The following is a 19340-nucleotide window of genomic DNA, read 5'->3' on the forward strand; positions in this document are numbered from 1 at the left end:
CTCTGTGCTCCACATCTGACACAACTTGTAGGACGGTCGCAACTTTGGCGTAAAAATCACTTTGCGGAAACGCACAATGCAGGTATTTCGCATTCGTATGCAACAATCGACAGCTCCCTTGCCTGTCTGAATGCCATCACGAATGAGAGCCCAAGAAGTCGTCGGAAATGCTCTCGGCCGAGTCCTCAGTAGCATCAGCCACTCTTTCTTTCCTTACGAGGTACCGTCAATTCGCGCAGTCGCTATTGCAAATGATGTCACCAAAAGCAATCACTTCGCTAGCGGCGAGGAGCCTGGGCTCAGCGGTATCGAACCGGGGACCTTCTGCGTGTTAGGCAGACGTGATAACCGCTACACCACGGAAACTGCTACGCTCTGTGCTCCACATCTGACACAACTTGTAGGACGGTCGCAACTTTGGCGTAAAAATCACTTTGCGGAAACGCACAATGCAGGTATTTCGTATTCGTATGCAACAATCGACAGCTCCCTTGCCTGTCTGAATGCCATCACGAATGAGAGCCCAAGAAGTCGTCGGAAATGCTCTCGGCCGAGTCCTTAGTAGCATCAGACACTCTTTCTTTCCTTACGAGGTACCGTCAATTCGCGCAGTCGCTATTGCAAATGATGTCACGAAAAGCAATCACTTCGCTAGCGGCGAGGAGCCTGGGCTCAGCGGTATCGAACCGGGGACCTTCTGCGTGTTAGGCAGACGTGATAACCGCTACACCACGGAAACTGCTACGCTCTGTGCTCCACATCTGACACAACTTGTAGGACGATCGCAACTTTGGCGTAAAAATCACTTTGCGGAAACGCACAATGCAGGTATTTCGCATTCGTATGCAACAATCGACAGCTCCCTTGCCTGTCTGAATGCCATCACGAATGAGAGCCCAAGAAGTCGTCGGAAATGCTCTCGGCCGAGTCCTCAGTAGCATCAGCCACTCTTTCTTTCCTTACGAGGTACCGTCAATTCGCGCAGTCGCTATTGCAAATGATGTCACGAAAAGCAATCACTTCGCTAGCGGCGAGGAGCCTGGGCTCAGCGGTATCGAACCGGGGACCTTCTGCGTGTTAGGCAGACGTGATAACCGCTACACCACGGAAACTGCTACGCTCTGTGCTCCAAATCTGACACAACTTGTAGGACGATCGCAACTTTGGCGTAAAAATCACTTTGCGGAAACGCACAATGCAGGTATTTCGCATTCGTATGCAACAATCGACAGCACCCTTGCCTGTCTGAATGCCATCACGAATGAGAGCCCAAGAAGTCGTCGGAAATGCTCGCGGCCGAGTCCTCAGCAGCATCAGCTACTCATTCTTTCCATACGAGGTACCGTCAATTCGCGCAGTCGCTATTGCAAATGATGTCACCAAAAGCAATCACTTCGTTAGCGGCGAGGCATGCACGGGACCAGAAGTCCCACCGCCACACCTTCACCTGCCCATGTTAGGCAATAAATTCTGCCTGACTCATGTAGTACTATCACCGTCAGAGGGTGGTACGGGACTACAAGTCCCACCGCCACACCTCCAAAGTGAATTGCAGTGACTAGTCACTGCACAGTGGAAATTTACTGGCTCACCAACACAGCTAGACCGCAATAGACCGGTGATGCTGTATTGTAACATATCACCTCGGACTACAAGTCCATTTAAAAAAAAAAAAAAAAAAGCGGCGAGGAAGAAGGAAACCAGGTGTAAATCACACAGTATTTTACTGATGATCTGGAAACGCAAGTTTAGAATAAGTAGAACATTATATAAAATGTGTTGTGTGGTCGAGCGACACCCACGCCTCGCTCTCGCCAGATTATCGTTGCTGCACGGAATGATTGTTAAGGCACCGACGGCTTCAGAGTTCGTCTTCTCGAAGTTTTGCTTTTGCAGTACATTCCGCAATCTTTTCGTTATGAGTCGTCTGTTTCGGTTTCCCGATGTAGTTTTGCTCACTGCTCTCGACTTCTCTTAACCCCGAGCCACCACTAGCCGAAAATTCCGCACTGCTATCTGGTCAATCTGCAGAGCTCGATGAGGGCGTCGCGGTCGTTCCTGAGCTGATGAAACGGCCGAATCTGTAGTTGTTCCCAGATCTCTTCCACAACAACGGCCTCGCAGACGCTTGGATTACAGGAGTACGCCACTACTCCCAGCCGGAGAACTGCATTTGAAAGCATAATAACATTGTAAGTAGGCTGTTTAGATTTTTATATTGGTAATGCCACGTTGCGCTCTGTATGAAAATCACTGGCTGTGCTGTGTGCAGTATGTGGCTAGTTTGCATTGTTGTCTGCCATTGTAGCGTTGGGCAGCTGCAGCTGGATGTGAACAGCGCGTAGCGTTGCGCAGTTGGAGGTGAGCCGCCAGCAGTGGTGGATGTGGGGAGAGAGCTGGCGGAGTTTTGTAATTTGTCATGAACTGCTATATATATTATGACTATTAAGGTAAATACATTGTTTGTTCTCTATTAATATCTTTCATTTGCTAACTATCCCTATCAGTAGTTAGTGCCTTCAGTAGTTTGAATCTTTTATTTAGCTGGCAGTAGTGGCGCTCGCTGTATTGCAGTAGTTCGAGTAATGATGATTTTTTTGAGGTAAGTGATTTCTGAAAGGTATAGTTTAATGTTAGTCAGGGCCATTCTTTTGTAGGGATTTTTGAAAGTCAGATTGCGTTGCGCTAAAAATATTGTGTGTCAGTTTAAGCAGAGTCGTGTACAATTGTCCCGAGGGGACGTTTCATATGTCGACCCTTAGCCGAGGATACCTCACTGGAATCTTCTGATTTTTTCTTGTAGTTTGTGTAATTAGTGTAGCTTTTGTTTATTGCTAGCGCGTAATTATAGAGCGAATTTCCTTGGTAGTTGTGGTTTTTCATTGTTGCACAGTAAAACAGTTGTGGCATGCATGTAGATTTGCACCAAGTATTTCGCAGCTACGCTTGCAATTAACTAGATATTATTTTCAGTGCTATGTTAATGTGTTCTCCTATTTTTGCTCTTCAAATTGTGGTTTTCTGTGTTGTCGTGTGAAATATTGTGACAATAATGGCGTGTGAAAAACGTAATACTAGGCTCCAAAGTAAACTGAGAAATGACAGTGAAGACGAAAGCAGTGTGTTAGCGCCACCGAGTAATGATTTAACTAATGTTCAACATAGTAATTTGGTAATTGTGCATAGGGAAATGGTGCGGGCGGCAAACAATGGCGTAGGCAGTGAAACAATTAGTGAACAGGGAAGCATTATCGATCGATCGGTCGGCAACAGCTTGCCTCAGGTATCCGAAATGACAGGACACAATCTTGCAAATACTGTAGATTCAGGTTTTGCGTCCTCACCCTTTTCTCAAATAAGTCAAGACACATTTTCTGCTATTCAAACTGCGAATATTGCCGGTTCAAATGCGTTGCCGAATAGCACTGAGGAACATGTTTCAGACACCAGTGCACTGTTATTACAGTTAATGCAACAAATGGGACAAAGGCTACAAAAGTTAGACACAACGCTTGAACAAAATCAGAAACAAATGGAACAAAATCAGAGACAAACACAGCAAAAGCTTCAAAAGTTAGACACAATGGAACAAAATCTTCAAAAGTTAGACACAATGGAACAAAATCTTCAAAAGTTAGACACCACACTTGAACAAACACGTGAAGATTTAACTACTGAGTTACATAACATCGAATCGAAATGTCAAAAAGTCTGTAATGACGTAAAAACACAAATTTGTGAGCATTTCCAACCTATTTTTTCGCGTCATGAAAATGCATTACAGAATCACGAAGCAGCCATAAAAGGACTGCAAATCATTGTTCGTGAAAATCATGAGACCTTGTGGCCTAAAATGGACTCAGTTGCATCTACCGATTCGGTTACGCAACTTGCAAAAACTCAGGAAAAAAAGGACACAGTAGAAAGACACATGGAGGAAAGTAGTTCATTATCAGAGAAAGTAGTTGAACTTTCGGATCAGCTAAATAATTTATCTACGAAGGTAGATGATAATCTGAATGACACAAAACCGGTAGTCTTTAATGACACAGAAGAGAGCGAACAAATTAGGAAACTGAAACAAAATCTGAATCAAATTAATACGCAACACCAAAGAGAAATCCGGGAAGTACAAGATCAGCTGACACAGGTAATACAAGAATTACGTATTTCAGAGGACACTCGCGCTCCAATATGGGAAGAGGGACATAGAAATACGGAACAGCCACAAAATAATAACACAGGGCATTTCGGAAGCTATGAAAGAAATTGGCAAGGTGCACCGAATTTTTAGATGGAACCGCCGACACGACGTAACAATGACCGATATGTGACTCGCCGACACGATGATTTTGACTATAAGCTGTTCATTACTACACGTAAATTCAAAACGTTTAAGAATTCTGCCAACGACATTCATCCACAAGCGTGGCTCCATCAATTCTCTCATTGTTTTCCTCCCAACTGGACATTGGAGCACAGGTTAGAATTTATGTGTGGCTACTTAGAGAATGAACCAGCTGTAAGAATGCGATCGGTCATTCACGATTGCCACAGTGAAGGAGAATTTTACCATGCGTTCCTCTCAGCATATTGGTCACAAGCTACACAAGACCGAGTAAAACATAGCATCATGATGATGAAACACTTTGAACAATCTGAATTTTCCAGTCTTGTCAAATATTTTGAAGATATGTTGCATATCTGTCAAACCCATACAGCCCCTCAGAACTCATCCACATTTGTTTAATCAAATTACCTGATCATTTACGGCATATTATTTTGGCAGGACGTTGCAAAGACGACATTGAAGCTTTTCAGGGACTCTTACAAGAATTAGAAATTGACACAGACAGTCGCGGGATGCGAAAACAGGAAAACAATCACTACAGGTCGCATCCGTCACAATTCCGTGACGACAGAAACAATAAATGGCCACGACAAACCTATTCTTACAATGTAAATCGTGACCAAAACAGACACCACCCATATGACAACCACTGGCAGAGTAATAGTTACAGGGAAAGATCACCTTTCCGCGGTAATGACTATCACAGAGACAATCAGAGAAACAGACAATATGGGAACCAAAACAATTATTATCAAGGGAGACAGAATATATTTAGACGCAACGGTCCAGCGCGCAGTTACGACTCAGGGAGAAATTCTCCACCATGTGACCGACAAGAAAGAAACTATGGAATCTACCGACATGACGACAGACGATATGATCGTAACGACAGACCTGAACTGCATCAGAACTGGCGGGATTCTCGTCACGGTGAATTTGTAGAAGTTAGGTCTCCAAATCCCAATAACGACGCGCGCCAACAAAGAGACAATAGGCAATGACTCACACCGCTGGCAGCCACAAGACGTACTTATGAAACTGGCGACACAGCTGCCGTAGCTAGTAATTACGTAAGAATGGAAGACATTAGAGACATCTTACTCCAGGAACACGACGCAAAACATAACAACATTGCGTATCCTGTGATTCACATTACAGTAAATGACGTAAAATTTACGGCAGTACTTGACTCTGGCAGTCCCATTTCAGTAATTAGTGAAACAGCTTTTAGCAAATGCAACAAATCGAACGATTGCCCCACACTTCCGTTACGTAAGATTAAATTACAAGGTGCAATCTTTGGAAAAAGTGTAGATGTACGCCAACAAACCAATTTAGAATTCTTTTGCCAAAGCCACAGCTTCTCTATGAACTTTCTTATTGTTCCATTATTGTCGACGGAAATTATACTGGGAGTAGACTTTTTGAATGAATACAAAGCAGTCTTAAGCTTTCACGATGCTGAAATAAGTTTAGAGAAAGAAAGTAAGTCAATAGCTTTGAAATTTGAAGATTGGCTCTCAAACCATGATGAGGAAATTAATCGGCTTTACGTTCTGTTAGACAACAGTTCGGAATTTTCTACGGAACTAGACACTAACAATTACTCTGCAAGTACTGACAGGGATGACATCGACGGCATATTTGAAATTAATGAGTTAATTCAGAATAAAATTCAAACAATTGAGAATTGTAATGACACTGATAGGCAGGACCTTTTTGAGATTTTACAAGCACATTCCACAGTTTTTACTCACAAAACAGGAACAATCAAGGGATTTCAATACCAATTTCGTGTTCGTGAGCATACTAAATTTTGTGTTAGACCATACGTAATTCCGGCGCATTATAGGGACCGTGTTAGAACAGAAATACAATCTATGCTTAATGAGGGCATAATTGAGCCTGCAGTAAGCTCATACAACAACCCATTACATGTTGTTGAGAAGAAAAATGGATCGATCAGGCTTGTCTTAGATTCGAGACAAATCAATACAATCATTATTCCTGAAACAGACAGGCCGCAGACGATGGAAGAACTTCTTCAAAATTTTAATGGTGTAAAAGTGTTGTCTTCCATTGATCTCAGATCCAGCTTTTATCAGATCGAACTTCATCCAGAATGTAGAAAATACACAGATTTCCTTTGCTTCGGCGTTTGTTATCAGTTTTGGAAACTTCCTTTTGGTTTGAACATTTCTTCGGCAGCATTCATTCGTGGGTTAAATTCCATATTACCTGAGTTCTTAAAACGTCACATCACCTTATATGTGGACGATATTCTAATAGCAGAAGCTTCATGGGAACAACATAACCGCATCCTCAACAGTTTGTTACGTATTTTTGCAGAATCTGGAATTACAGTTAACTTGGAAAAGTCTGAATTTGGTAGGTCAAAGGTGAGGTTTTTGGGACATATTATTTCTTCTGAAGGCATTCAGCCGGATCCTGATAAGTTAGAAGCAATCAGAGCCATTCCAGTTCCATCCACAAAAAAAACAAGTCCGCAGTTTTCTAGGTCTCGTAAATTTTTACCGTCGTTTTCTGAATATGCAAATTCTTGTTACACCAAAACTTTGTTCTCTCACTGGAAAAAATACTATTTGGAACTGGGATGAACAAGCACAGTTGGAATTCAATTCTTTGAAAGAATCGCTACTTAACGCGCCAATACTAGCTCACCCAGATCTGTCACAAGATTTCTGCCTTAGCACGGATTCTTCCAAAGTCGGTCTTGGTGCCCATTTATTTCAAGAAGCCACAGAAAATGACACTACTGTTCAGAAAACCATTGCTTTTGCTAGCCGAGTGCTAACAAAATCTGAAAAAAATTATTCCGTTACTGAATTAGAAGCTTTAGCTATCGTTTGGGCATTTAACAAATTCCATTTCTTTCTTTCTGGCAAGCACATAAAAGTATACAGTGATCATCGTGCATTACAATTTCTTATGTCTTCAAAATTAAATCATGACAGGTTGAAACGTTGGGCATTGTTTCTGCAAGAATTCCGCTTCACAGTAGTCTACATTCCCGGCAAGGAGAACATTGTTGCGGACGCGCTGTCACGCGCACCGGCTGGGCTTGAGAAAAGTAACACAGAAGGCAACCTTGAGAAAAATTTCAGTATTCTTTACATTCAGAAAGTCGCCTTTGTAAACTTCATCACCACATCTTTAAAGGACATTGCTCATGAACAAGATAAAGATCCGATTTGGAAAGACATCAAAAGTAAATGGCATGAAAAGACACACACTCAGATTCGGCATTATTACCTGGTTAGAAACAACATACTCTTCAAACGCTGCACTGTTGATGACAAGCTATGGGTACTTTGCATTCCAGACGACTTTGTTAATAAGCTCATTTGGCTCTGAGCACTATGCGACTTAACTTCTGAGGTCATCAGTCGCCTAGAACTTAGAACTAATTAAACCTAACTAACCTAAGGACATCACACACATCCATGCCCGAGGCAGGATTCGAACCTGCGACCGTAGCGGTAGCTCGGTTCCAGACTGTAGCGCCCAGAACCGCACGGCCACTCCGGCCGGAATAAGCTCATTTGGTACATTCATTTCAGCTACGCACATTTTGGTCCACGAAAATGTTATCATATTCTTCGAACGACTTGTTATTTTAACAATATGGAAAAGAGAATTCGAAGAGTCTTGTCTATTTGTAAACTTTGTCAAAAGGCGAAACCATCTACTATCTCACATCATGCTCCGTTGTTTCCTATTATTCCTTCTAAATTAAAAGAATTTGCTGCTGTTGATCTCTTGGGACCCCTTGTCAGAACATCGAATGGATTTTCGTACGTTCTAGTCACTGTTGAACTTACTTCAAAATTTGTTTCTTTCACTCCGTTACGTAAAGCCACTGGACGGTCTGTATCCAACGCCTTTGTTAAAAATTCCTTACGTGAAGTTGGACACGTTAGTAAAGTCATTTCAGATAACGGACCGCAATTCAGATCTGCTGTTTGGTCACGCATGCTTCGGAATCATAAAATCAAACCTGTTTTTATTTCATTGTATTCACCACATTGTAACCCGTCTGAACGGATTATGAAAGAAATCAATAAGCTTTGCAGACTTTATTGTCACAGAAAGCATCAGCATTGGGACAGATATTTACACTTATTTCAAAATGTGCTGAATGAAATGCCTCATGATTCCACTGCTTTACCACCTACTCTTGTACTGAAGAATGTAGAACCTCCGAACAGAATCAGAGAGCTTGTACCTTTCCCGAATACACGTAAACTTCGACACAAAGACATAATTGATTTGGCTCTTAAAAATATAAAATCTGGAGCAGACAAAAGGAGAAAACTACACGGTAAAGCAAATGCAAAGGAATTATGTATTGGTCAGAAAGTTCTCATTAAAGCTCATTCATTGTCACATAAGAAGAAACACTTGAGTCACAAATTCTTTCTAGTTTACAATGGACCTTACAGAATCCGACGTATACCACATGATAATTGCGTTGAAGTTGAAACTCTGCGTACTAGGAAGAGAAAAGGTTTACACCACATTTCACATGTAAAACCATTTATTGACAGATAATCTGCTTTTTAACTTAGTCTTTGCAATTTTCACTTCACGCTACTTGTACAATTTGTCACACTGAGAAACTGTTACCATGCAACAATGTTTAAAGTTAAATATCCAGTCAAGAACCAAGAGAACTTATTCAAACAGAAATTACGAATGCATTGTTATTGCGAACAGACGACACAGTGTTATTGTGTGTGTACATTCTTGCTTGTTAGTTCCACGATTACGTAACGACTATAAGGCTCACATACTTACAACATTTACCAGTACTGCTAATGAGATTTTAATGCAACATTTTGGTTTACTTGAAAATACATTCTGAATTAAAGTACTTTCTGCGAGATACCAGATGACACAGTGGTTAGTTTATGTGACAGCTACACGATTATATCACAACGTTACTAATGAGTGACAATTTACAATGTTGCTTTTGCGGTGTATCTGTTTTATATCTGCACAGTTTTTTTTTTAATCCTTCTGGAAAGCAAAACATGTTTTAGTAGTAACTTTTGTGGTATAGCTACAATGAGACAGCCTTTTCCGTAGCACAACAATACGTTACAGCACAGTAATTTCTTCATCACAACAATAAGCGTAATAACTAAGAAATCTATACGCAAAGCATTTCAGTTTTGTTTATCATGAGGTAAGTACATTGGCTTCTGCTGAACTTAGCTTTCGGAAGACGATAACTACGACACTCCCACAGAGATTATCTTACAGCAAGACGCACATTTAGCGCTACAGGACATGTATTTGAGTGATTAATTTTGTACTTAAAACATTTATTTTCAAAGATTTTTGAATTACAAAGAAAGTTTTCCGTGATACATTTCATTCCATTGCTGTAATCTGTAACACCTGAGGGTATAATTACATTAATCCTCAGGGGGGTACACGCCTACTTTGTGTATCATGTGTTTGGCAAGCACAAGGAGCCCTAGCTAATATGGTATTTGCTTATACAACTTTACACATCGGTACCATATTCCTCTAACACATAAATTACACAGCTATCTGATCATTTAACAGAGAAACAAACTTTTTTTACTACATCAGTGACATGTTTATGCAATTAAACAGTTGGGTAACTTCACACTTACGAAATTGTATTTTGTCTGTACTTTGTGTGAACTGTTCATATTTTTTCGGACCCATTGTGATACTATGAGAGCTTTGAATGATGTATTTGGTATGAGATCATGATTTTTAAAGTACGTTTGAGGCAGATGACACTATTGAAATGAGTAGAGAATATTTTTTATGGTTTGAAATTATTGCAGAAAGCTACGACTTTTTTGAGATTTGACTGAGGTGTTATGGTGTTATTTTTACGACGACGATGTGTATTATGCTGTTGTGGTATGTTTATGATCAATAAGCTGATGCTATGTGAGTTATTTGATTAAGCTATGTATCTGTTACGATGAAATATTGAAGAAGTGTCGACGAATAAGGTAAGGAATAATGAGTAGTGTTTAGGGACTCTGGTTTGTGAAAAAGGTTGTTGGAAACTAAGATTCGTACTTTAAGAGTTATGAAATGTGTGTAAATGCGTGAATGTATCACAATGCCGGCGAAAATTTTTTGGACACTGTTATATTCATAGGATTTTGTTTCTACACATTTGTAACGTAAATTATCGACCTGTGAAATTTTTATATGAGACTGTCACTGTAGCGGAAACTGCTGTCGTAAATATTTCCGTAAGAAAGTTAAGTGACCACCTGCACGTGCGTCGTCGGCACACAGCTGTGTCAGACACCTGGAGAACAAGCCATTAGGGTGTGCCTTTCCGGAAGCACAGGTAGAAAAAAAGAAAGGGGAGGCCATTGTCCTCGCTATTGACATTTCCTTGTTGAAAGCATACTGTGGAGCTCGTAATTTATGGTATTTACTAAAATGCCTAATGAAATGATTAGAAACATTTTACATCTATTGTCTTTGTAGTTGAGAGATTGCTCATTTTGTTTAATATCTGGTTTCCAGCTGTGTTGCAGCATTAGTTTTATAAAATAAACTTAGACGCATCTGCTAATGTGAACACTTTCTGTCAACAGATTTATTAAATAATTATTTTATGATCCACATTCTTCGAAAAAGGAGCTCTTGGAAAGGAAAGAACAATAAGAAGGGACTAGTAACAGTAACTGGACACACAATTTTCTTTTCAAGTATATGGTTAAATTTTTTTTACAATAAGTTGCTGTGGTGCACAACTTTAAATACATAGATATTAAGATGTGAATATACATTTCCCTTATCTGCATTGTTGTTTTTACTGTAATATTTTTTCTGCTTGAGCTCTGTCATGTTTAGGTATAAGTTGCTGCTGTTTGCCATGCATAGTGTTATTGAATTTGACTTTGTATTATTCTGTTAATCAGTTTTACTAATGATTTATTTTTATTGTTTGCTGCACATTGCCTTATATTAGTTGTAATATTATAATTGCTTTGCTAATTTCTTAATGCTGCTTGCTTCGCAAATCTGCGTTTTTTTTATTGCTGTTTATATTAATTGTGTTATGTGATGCTGCATTGCCTCATCCCTTGGTATATATATCTGAGCTCAGTAGATTTAAGTTAGCTTAAGAGGGGTAGACTATATAAGAAACTAACTATGATGCCTTGGAAGAAATGTATTGAGAAGCTATATGAAAATGGTTTGGGCAAAAAAAAAAAAAAAAAAAAAAGGATACTGTACAGTGGAGAAAAACTATTTTTGACAGAGGATGTGAACAGAATACAGAAAGCAGGCTTAGATAGGACTTTTGGGAATAATGATGAACGATGGGAGATCTCCATGCAAAATACTGCAGTAAAACAAACCCTGTCCTTTCCTTTTGTGTCATCCCTCTATATGTTTGTGTACCCTTGTGTATTTGTGTTTTTCCTGTCTTTATGTGTTTAGCTGATGAGAGCTATGTTGTAGAATTTTTCTAATACTATGTTATTTACTTTGTAAAGATGTTTAGACATTATTTATTCTGTTTTGTTGCTCACATGTGAAGGTGATGTTTTAAAAGTTCTTCTGATCTTTAAGTATGTACTCATGTCATAATTCCTGTAACACTGATGTATATGTTATTTCGATTTTTTTGTAAAGCCTGTACTACAAATGTTATCTGTATTGTTATGTTTTTAATGATGTATTTTGTACCTTTGTAATTGTATTCTCATGTTATAATATTGTAATTGATACCAGTTCATCAAATTAAGTAACTTGTAAGTTCCATTTCACTGCAAACGTTTCTGTTGGTGATATTATATGGACAATATGTGAGAAGTAGGGACTGATAGTGTTTGCACGTGTGTTAATAATTCAGCAAGGGACTGGATAACAGAATTGCTGGTTCTAAGGACATTTCAAAAAAAAACTTTGTGTGTGCACAAGTGGTGGTTTATGGACTTGCTGTCTTCTCTGCAAGACTCTTCGATGGTGATTGTGCACCTGCACAGTCACAGCAGATGGCTGCTGGCCATCTCTACAAGGACTACAGCGGGTCTACACTTTTGCTGACTCACCAATACCATACTCTCTACCAGGACTACAGTGGGTCTGCTCTGTGATGACCTACCTACCAATCTTCTTCAAAACGTGGAATGACTCTGCTGTGGGTTTGCTCTGTTGTGGCCCATCACCTGTCAGCATGTCAAGAGTCAGCACTGTCTTTCTGTTGGATGGACAACACTACTTCTTCAAGACTGCATGGAAATCCACTACTTCCGTGTGCATTGTCTTTTACTGCTTAGACTTTGAAAGAAAAAAAAAACTGTAGTTACTATTATGATGAATGATCAGGACTGTCTTTATGGACTGTGAGAAAATTTTAGCTTTTGACCAACACTGTATCAATAAGTGTGTGCATTGGATATCTTTGTTAGTGTAATTATAAAAAATTTTTATCAAATCATTATTAGCTACTGGCCAAAAAAATTTGTAAAATTTTTGTGGGGAGCATGGGGGCTATGTAAGTAGGCTGTTTAGATTTTTATATTGGTAATGCCACGTTGCGCTCTGTATGAAAATCACTGGCTGTGCTGTGTGCAGTATGTGGCTAGTTTGCATTGTTGTCTGCCATTGTAGCGTTGGGCAGCTGCAGCTGGATGTGAACAGCGCGTAGCGTTGCACAGTTGGAGGTGAGCCGCTAGCAGTGGTAGATGTGGGGAGAGAGATGGCGGAGTTTTGTAATTTGTCATGAGCTGCTATTTATATTATGACTATTAAGGCAAATACATTGTTTGTTCTCTATTAATATCTTTCATTTGCTAACTATCCCTATCAGTAGTTAGTGCCTTCAGTAGTTTGAATCCTTTATTTAGCTGCCAGTAGTGGCGCTCGCTGTATTGCAGTAGTTCGAGTAATGAAGATTTTTGTGAGGTAAGTGATTTCTGAAAGGTATAGTTTAATGTTAGTCAGGGCCATTCTTTTGCAGGGATCTTTGATAGTCAGATTGCGTTGCGCTAAAAATATTGTGTGTCAGGTTAAGCACAGTCGTGTATAAAGTTTCCTAAGGGGACGTTTCAACATGAGCTACACGTAACTCCGATTTCTGTGTCTGACCTTCTTTCAATGAAACTGTCGTCGATTTACTTACTACTATCGCTGCTGGATGGAGCAGATGAGGTGAAAACCACACAGTATTCTTGTAACAAAGAGGTAATGGAAATTTAGGTAAAACAATAACCAAAAAGTTGTGTGGTGGAGCGACACGTACAGTTGGCTCTTCCTAGATGATCATTGCTGCACGGAATAATTGTTAAGGCACCGACGCCTTCAGGAGTGGTCTTCTGGAAGTTTTGCTTGCAGTATATTCCGCAATCTTTTCGTTATGAGTTGGTGTTTCGGATTCCCGATATTCTTTTGTTTAGTGCATTTGCCTTCCCTTGACACTGAGGAAGCACATGACGAAAGTGAAACACCACCGTCTGTTCATCTGCAGAGCGCGATGAAATTATTCACTCTATATTCATTGCCTTTCATATTCTTCCCATCAGTGGTGAGCGCTGCCTTCAGAAAGCGCTTTTGTTTCTGATTTACATGGAAGTTAGTGTTCCTCGGAGCTGGACTGCTTGGGATTAGCTTCATTGCTACTGGCAGGTGGCTCGTTGGTCTGGGGGTATGATTCCTGCTTTGGGTGCAGGAGCTCCCGGGTTCAAATCCCGGACGAGCCCTACCGTTTTGACCGTGCTGAAGAGTAGGTGGAGCTCACCCACGTTTGTAGCTCTGCAATGAAGAATAGATGCCTGCCGCAGCACGCTTTGTGTAGCACTACGGTGATGAAGGGACCGTTTGATATGGCAAGAATCTGACACCAGTAAATTACATGGGTCGATTGCTGTAGAAGAGCCGACAGTAATCTTGCATGCAACGGAAAACAAAGGTTGTCTTTGCAGAACATGTGCACCGTGAGTGGAGACGAACCTCTATCGTGGAGCAGTCTACCTTCATCTGATTAGCGACGACAACAACCAAAGGGTGGGATACAAGACTGAGCGTAGTTAAGAGTTTCTCACTATTAGTTACGTTCACACTTCAACAGAGCTGTGACAAGGCGAGTGCAGCGAGCTCAGGAAAGCCAGTATGAAGCGCACTTGAAGTAGTCCTGAAGAAATGGATTATAAACTTTGCCGGCCAGAATGGAGCTACGAGCGTTCTGAGTTACTGAATACCGGTACACTATGGGAGGAGGAGCATTTGACAGTAAAATGAAGCGATATCCGTGTAGCACACGACATTTATTATCCCTGCATACGCAGACGTGACGTTATCTCGGAAATGGAATCCGAAAAGGGGTTTAAAAAAAAGTCGTGTTTCCGCCCGGGATCGAACCGGGGACCTTCTGCGTGTAAAGCAGACGTGATAACCGCTACACCACGGAAACGACGGCTCTGCGGCTGTTCTACCTAGAAACCCGTAGTGGCAACAGATTTTTCCTGCGTAAGCAAAGGCATCGGCTACGAGCTCCCTCCGATTCTAGAAGTTGCTATTGTAAAAGACATCGATGAAAACAATCAAACCGCAACAGCCAGGGAAAACGCTGGGTGAGCGGCAGCTCTGCATGGTGATACCAAGAACGGAGGCGTCAGTCATGTGCAGCGCTTAGACGCTACGAACAGGCTCGTTGGTCTAGGGGTATGATTCCTGCTTCGGGTGCAGGAGGTCCCGGGTTCAAATCCCGGACGAGCCCTTGCGTTTTGTGCAACTACCGTCATGCCGGCGGCTGTTCCGCGCATTTCCAGCCCTCCAGGTAAGCACAAAAACCAAGTAGCCGGTTCTGAAAGAGTTTCATGTATCATCTGAGCCCTGGTGGTGGGCCGTTTGAAATTGATTTAAATGGTCACAGTAGAGATTGTAGCAAGGGTCTTGTTGAGTGCGACGAAAAAGTGTTTCCGCCCGGAATCTAACCGGGGACCTTCTGCGTGTTAGGCAGACGTGATAACCGCTACACCACGGAAACTGCTACGCTCTGTGCTCCACATCTGACACAACTTGTAGGACGATCGCAACTTTGGCGTAAAAATCACTTTGCGGAAACGCACAATGCAGGTATTTCGCATTTGTATGCAACAATCGACAGCACCCTTGCCTGTCTGAATGCCATCACGAATGAGAGCCCAAGAAGTCGTCGGAAATGCTCGCGGCCGAGTCCTCAGCAGCATCAGCTACTCATTCTTTCCGTACGAGGTACCGTCAATTCGCGCAGTCGCTATTGCAAATGATGTCACCAAAAGCAATCACTTCGTTAGCGGCGAGGAGCCCGGGCACCAGCAGCTCCGACAGGCCACCGCTGGCGCGCCGGCGCCCGGACCCACGACCGTCAATGACGCTGCAGTCGATGCACTTCTTAATATCGCTTACCAGCAGCTCCGACAGGCCACCGCTGGCGCGCCGGCGCCCGGACCCACGACCGTCAATGACGCTGCAGTCGATGCACATCGTAATATCGCTTTTGGAAGAAGGAAACCAGGTGTAAATCACACAGTATTTTACTGATGATCTGGAAACGCAAGTTTAGAATAAGTAGAACATTATATAAAATGTGTTGTGTGGTCGAGCGACACCCACGCCTCGCTCTCGCCAGATTATCGTTGCTGCACGGAATGATTGTCAAGGCACCGACGGCTTCAGAGTTCGTCTTCTCGATGTTTTGCTTTTGCAGTACATTCCGCAATCTTTTCGTTATGAGTCGTCTGTTTCGGTTTCCCGATGTAGTTTTGCTCACTGCTCTCGACTTCTCTTAACCCCGAGCCACCACTAGGCGAAAATTCCGCACTGCTATCTGGTCAATCTGCAGAGCTCGATGAAGGCGTCGCGGTTGTTCCTGAGCTGATGAAACGGCCGAATCTGTAGTTGTTCCCAGATCTCTTCCACAACAACGGCCTCCCAGACGCTTGGATTACAGGAGTACGCCACTGCTGCCAGCCGGAGAACTGCATTTGAAAGCGTAATAACATGAGCTACACATAACTCCGATTCCTGTGTCTGACCTACTTTTAATGAAACTGTCGTCGATTTACTTACTACTATCGCTGCTGGACGAAGCAGATCAGGTGAAAACCACACAGTATTCTTGTAACGAAGAGGTAATGGAAATTTAGGTAAAACAATATCAAAAAAAGTTGTGTGGTGGAGCGACACGTACAGTTGGCTCTTCCTAGATGATCATTGCTGCACGGAATAATTGTTAAGGCACCGACGCCTTCAGGAGTGGTCTTCTGGAAGTTTTGCTTGCAGTATATTCCGCAATCTTTTCGTTATGAGTTGGTGTTTCGGATTCCCGATGTTCTTTTGTTTAGTGCATTTGCCTTCCCTTGACACTGAGAAAGCACATGACGAAAGTGAAACACCACCGTCTGTTCATCTGCAGAGCGCGATGAAATTATTCACTCTATATTCATTGCCTTTCATATTCTTCCCATCAGTGGTGAGCGCTGCCTTCAGAAAGCGCTTTTGTTTCTGATTTACATGGAAGTTAGTGTTCCTCGGAGCTGGACTGCTTGGGATTAGCTTCATTGCTACTGGCAGGTGGCTCGTTGGTCTAGGGGTATGATTCCTGCTTTGGGTGCAGGAGGTACCGGGTTCAAATCCCGGACGAGCCCTACCGTTTTGACCGTGCTGAAGAGTAGGTGGAGCTCACCCACGTTTGCAGCTCTGCAATGAAGAATAGATGCCTGCCGCAGCACGCTTTGTGTAGCACTACGGTGATGAAGGGACCGTTTGATATGGCAAGAATCTGACACCAGTAAATTACATGGGTCGATTGCTGTAGAAGAACCGACAGTAATCTTGCATGCAACGGAAAACAAAGGTTGTCTTTGCAGAACATGTGCACCGTGAGTGGAGACGAACCTCAATCGTGGAGCAGTCTACCTTCATCTGATTAGCGACGACAACAACCAAAGGGTGGGATACAAGACTGAGCGTAGTTAAGAGTTTCTCACTATTAGTTACGTTCACACTTCAACAGAGCTGTGACAAGGCGAGTGCAGTGAGCTCAGGAAAGCCAGTATGAAGCGCACTTGAAGTAGTCCTGAAGAAATGGATTATAAACTTTGCCGGCCAGAATGGAGCTACGAGCGTTCTGAGTTACTGAATACCGGTACACTATGGGAGCAAGAGCATTTGACAGTAAAATGAAGCGATATCCGTGTAGCACACGACATTTATTATCCCTGCATACGCAGACGTGACGTTATCTCGGAAATGGAATCCGAAAAGGGGTTTAAAAAAAGTCGTGTATCCGCCCGGGATCGAACCGGGGACCTTCTGCGTGTAAAGCAGACGTGATAACCGCTACACCACGGAAACGACGGCTCTGCGGCTGTTCTACCTAGAAACCCGTAGTGGCAACAGATTTTTCCTGCGTAAGCAAAGGCATCGGCTACGAGCTCCCTCCGATTCTAGAAGTTGCTATTGTAAAAGACATCGATGAAAACAATCAAACCGCAACAGCCAGGGAAAACGCTGGGTGAGCGGCAGCTCTGCATGGTGATACCAAGAACGGAGGCGTCAGTCATGTGCAGCGCTTAGACGCTACGAACAGGCTCGTTGGTCTAGGGGTATGATTCCTGCTTCGGGTGCAGGAGGTCCCGGGTTCAAATCCCGGACGAGCCCTTGCGTTTTGTGCAAACGTGTGGCAACTACCGTCATGCCGGCGGCTGTTCCGCGCATTTCCAGCCCTCCAGGTAAGCACAAAAACCAAGTAGCCGGTTCTGAAAGAGTTTCATGTATCATCTGAGCCCTGGTGGTGGGCCATTTGAAATTGATGTTAATGGTCACAGTAGAGATTGTAGCAAGGGTCTTGTTGAGTGCGACGAAAAAGTGTTTCCGCCCGGAATCGAACCGAGGACCTTCTGCGTGTTAGGCAGACGTGATAACCGCTACATCACGGAAACTGCTACGCTCTGTGCTCCACATCTGACACAACTTGTAGGACGATCGCAACTTTGGCGTAAAAATCACTTTGCGGAAACGAACAATGCAGGTATTTCGCATTCGTATGCTACAATCGACAGCACCCTTGCCTGTCTGAATGCCATCACGAATGAGAGCCCAAGAAGTCGTCGGAAATGCTCGCGGCCGAGTCCTCAGCAGCATCAGCTACTCATTCTTTCCGTACGAGGTACCGTCAATTCGCGCAGTCGCTATTGCAAATGATGTCACCAAAAGCAATCACTTCGTTAGCGGCGAGGAGCCCGGGCACCAGCAGCTCCGACAGGCCACCGCTGGCGCGCCGGCGCCCGGACCCACGACCGTCAATGACGCTGCAGTCGATGTACTTCGTAATATCGCTTTTGGAAGAAGGAAACCAGGTGTAAATCACACAGTATTTTACTGATGATCTGGAAACGCAAATTTAGAATAAGTAGAACATTATATAAAATGTGTTGTGTGGTCGAGCGACACCCACGCCTCGCTCTCGCCAGATTATCGTTGCTGCACGGAATGATTGTCAAGGCACCGACGTCTTCAGAGTTCGTCTTCTCGAAGTTTTGCTTTTGCAGTACATTCCGCAATCTTTTCGTTATGAGTCGTCTGTTTCGGTTTCCCGATGTAGTTTTGCTCACTGCTCTCGACTTCTCTTAACCCCGAGCCACCACTAGCCGAAAATTCCGCACTGCTATCTGGTCAATCTGCAGAGCTCGATGAAGGCGTCGCGGTCGTTCCTGAGCTGATGAAACGGCCGAATCTGTAGTTGTTCCCAGATATCTTCCACAACAACGGCCTCCCAGACGCTTGGATTACAGGAGTACGCCACTACTCCCAGCCGGAGAACTGCATTTGAAAGCGTAATAACATGAGCTACACGTAACTCCGATTTCTGTGTCTGACCTACTTTTAATGAAACTGCCGTCGATTTACTTACTACTATCGCTGCTGGACGAAGCAGATCAGGTGAAAACCATCAGTATTCTTGTAA

The 19340-nt window shown here is 42.7% G+C and overlaps 8 non-coding genes across 8 annotated transcripts; 4 read left to right on the forward strand and 4 right to left on the reverse strand.

The window, feature by feature from the left end:
- Window positions 1-14019: 14019 nt before the first annotated feature.
- Window positions 14020-14091, forward strand: Trnap-ugg (transfer RNA proline (anticodon UGG)). Its single transcript has one exon. It is a non-coding gene; the product is annotated as a tRNA-Pro (tRNA).
- A 637-nt stretch (window positions 14092-14728) lies between these two features.
- Trnav-uac (transfer RNA valine (anticodon UAC)) lies at window positions 14729-14801 on the reverse strand. Its single transcript has one exon. It is a non-coding gene; the product is annotated as a tRNA-Val (tRNA).
- A 234-nt stretch (window positions 14802-15035) lies between these two features.
- Trnap-cgg (transfer RNA proline (anticodon CGG)) lies at window positions 15036-15107 on the forward strand. Its single transcript has one exon. It is a non-coding gene; the product is annotated as a tRNA-Pro (tRNA).
- Window positions 15108-15304: 197 nt separating this feature from the next.
- On the reverse strand, window positions 15305-15377 carry Trnav-aac (transfer RNA valine (anticodon AAC)). The gene has a single exon. It is a non-coding gene; the product is annotated as a tRNA-Val (tRNA).
- A 1570-nt stretch (window positions 15378-16947) lies between these two features.
- Trnap-ugg (transfer RNA proline (anticodon UGG)) lies at window positions 16948-17019 on the forward strand. The gene has a single exon. It is a non-coding gene; the product is annotated as a tRNA-Pro (tRNA).
- A 636-nt stretch (window positions 17020-17655) lies between these two features.
- Trnav-uac (transfer RNA valine (anticodon UAC)) lies at window positions 17656-17728 on the reverse strand. The gene has a single exon. It is a non-coding gene; the product is annotated as a tRNA-Val (tRNA).
- A 234-nt stretch (window positions 17729-17962) lies between these two features.
- Window positions 17963-18034, forward strand: Trnap-cgg (transfer RNA proline (anticodon CGG)). Its single transcript has one exon. It is a non-coding gene; the product is annotated as a tRNA-Pro (tRNA).
- Window positions 18035-18242: 208 nt separating this feature from the next.
- Trnav-aac (transfer RNA valine (anticodon AAC)) lies at window positions 18243-18315 on the reverse strand. Its single transcript has one exon. It is a non-coding gene; the product is annotated as a tRNA-Val (tRNA).
- Window positions 18316-19340: the final 1025 nt, after the last annotated feature.

This window comes from Schistocerca cancellata, chromosome 2 (genome assembly GCF_023864275.1).
Source record: "Schistocerca cancellata isolate TAMUIC-IGC-003103 chromosome 2, iqSchCanc2.1, whole genome shotgun sequence".
Lineage (NCBI taxonomy): Eukaryota > Metazoa > Arthropoda > Insecta > Orthoptera > Acrididae > Schistocerca > Schistocerca cancellata.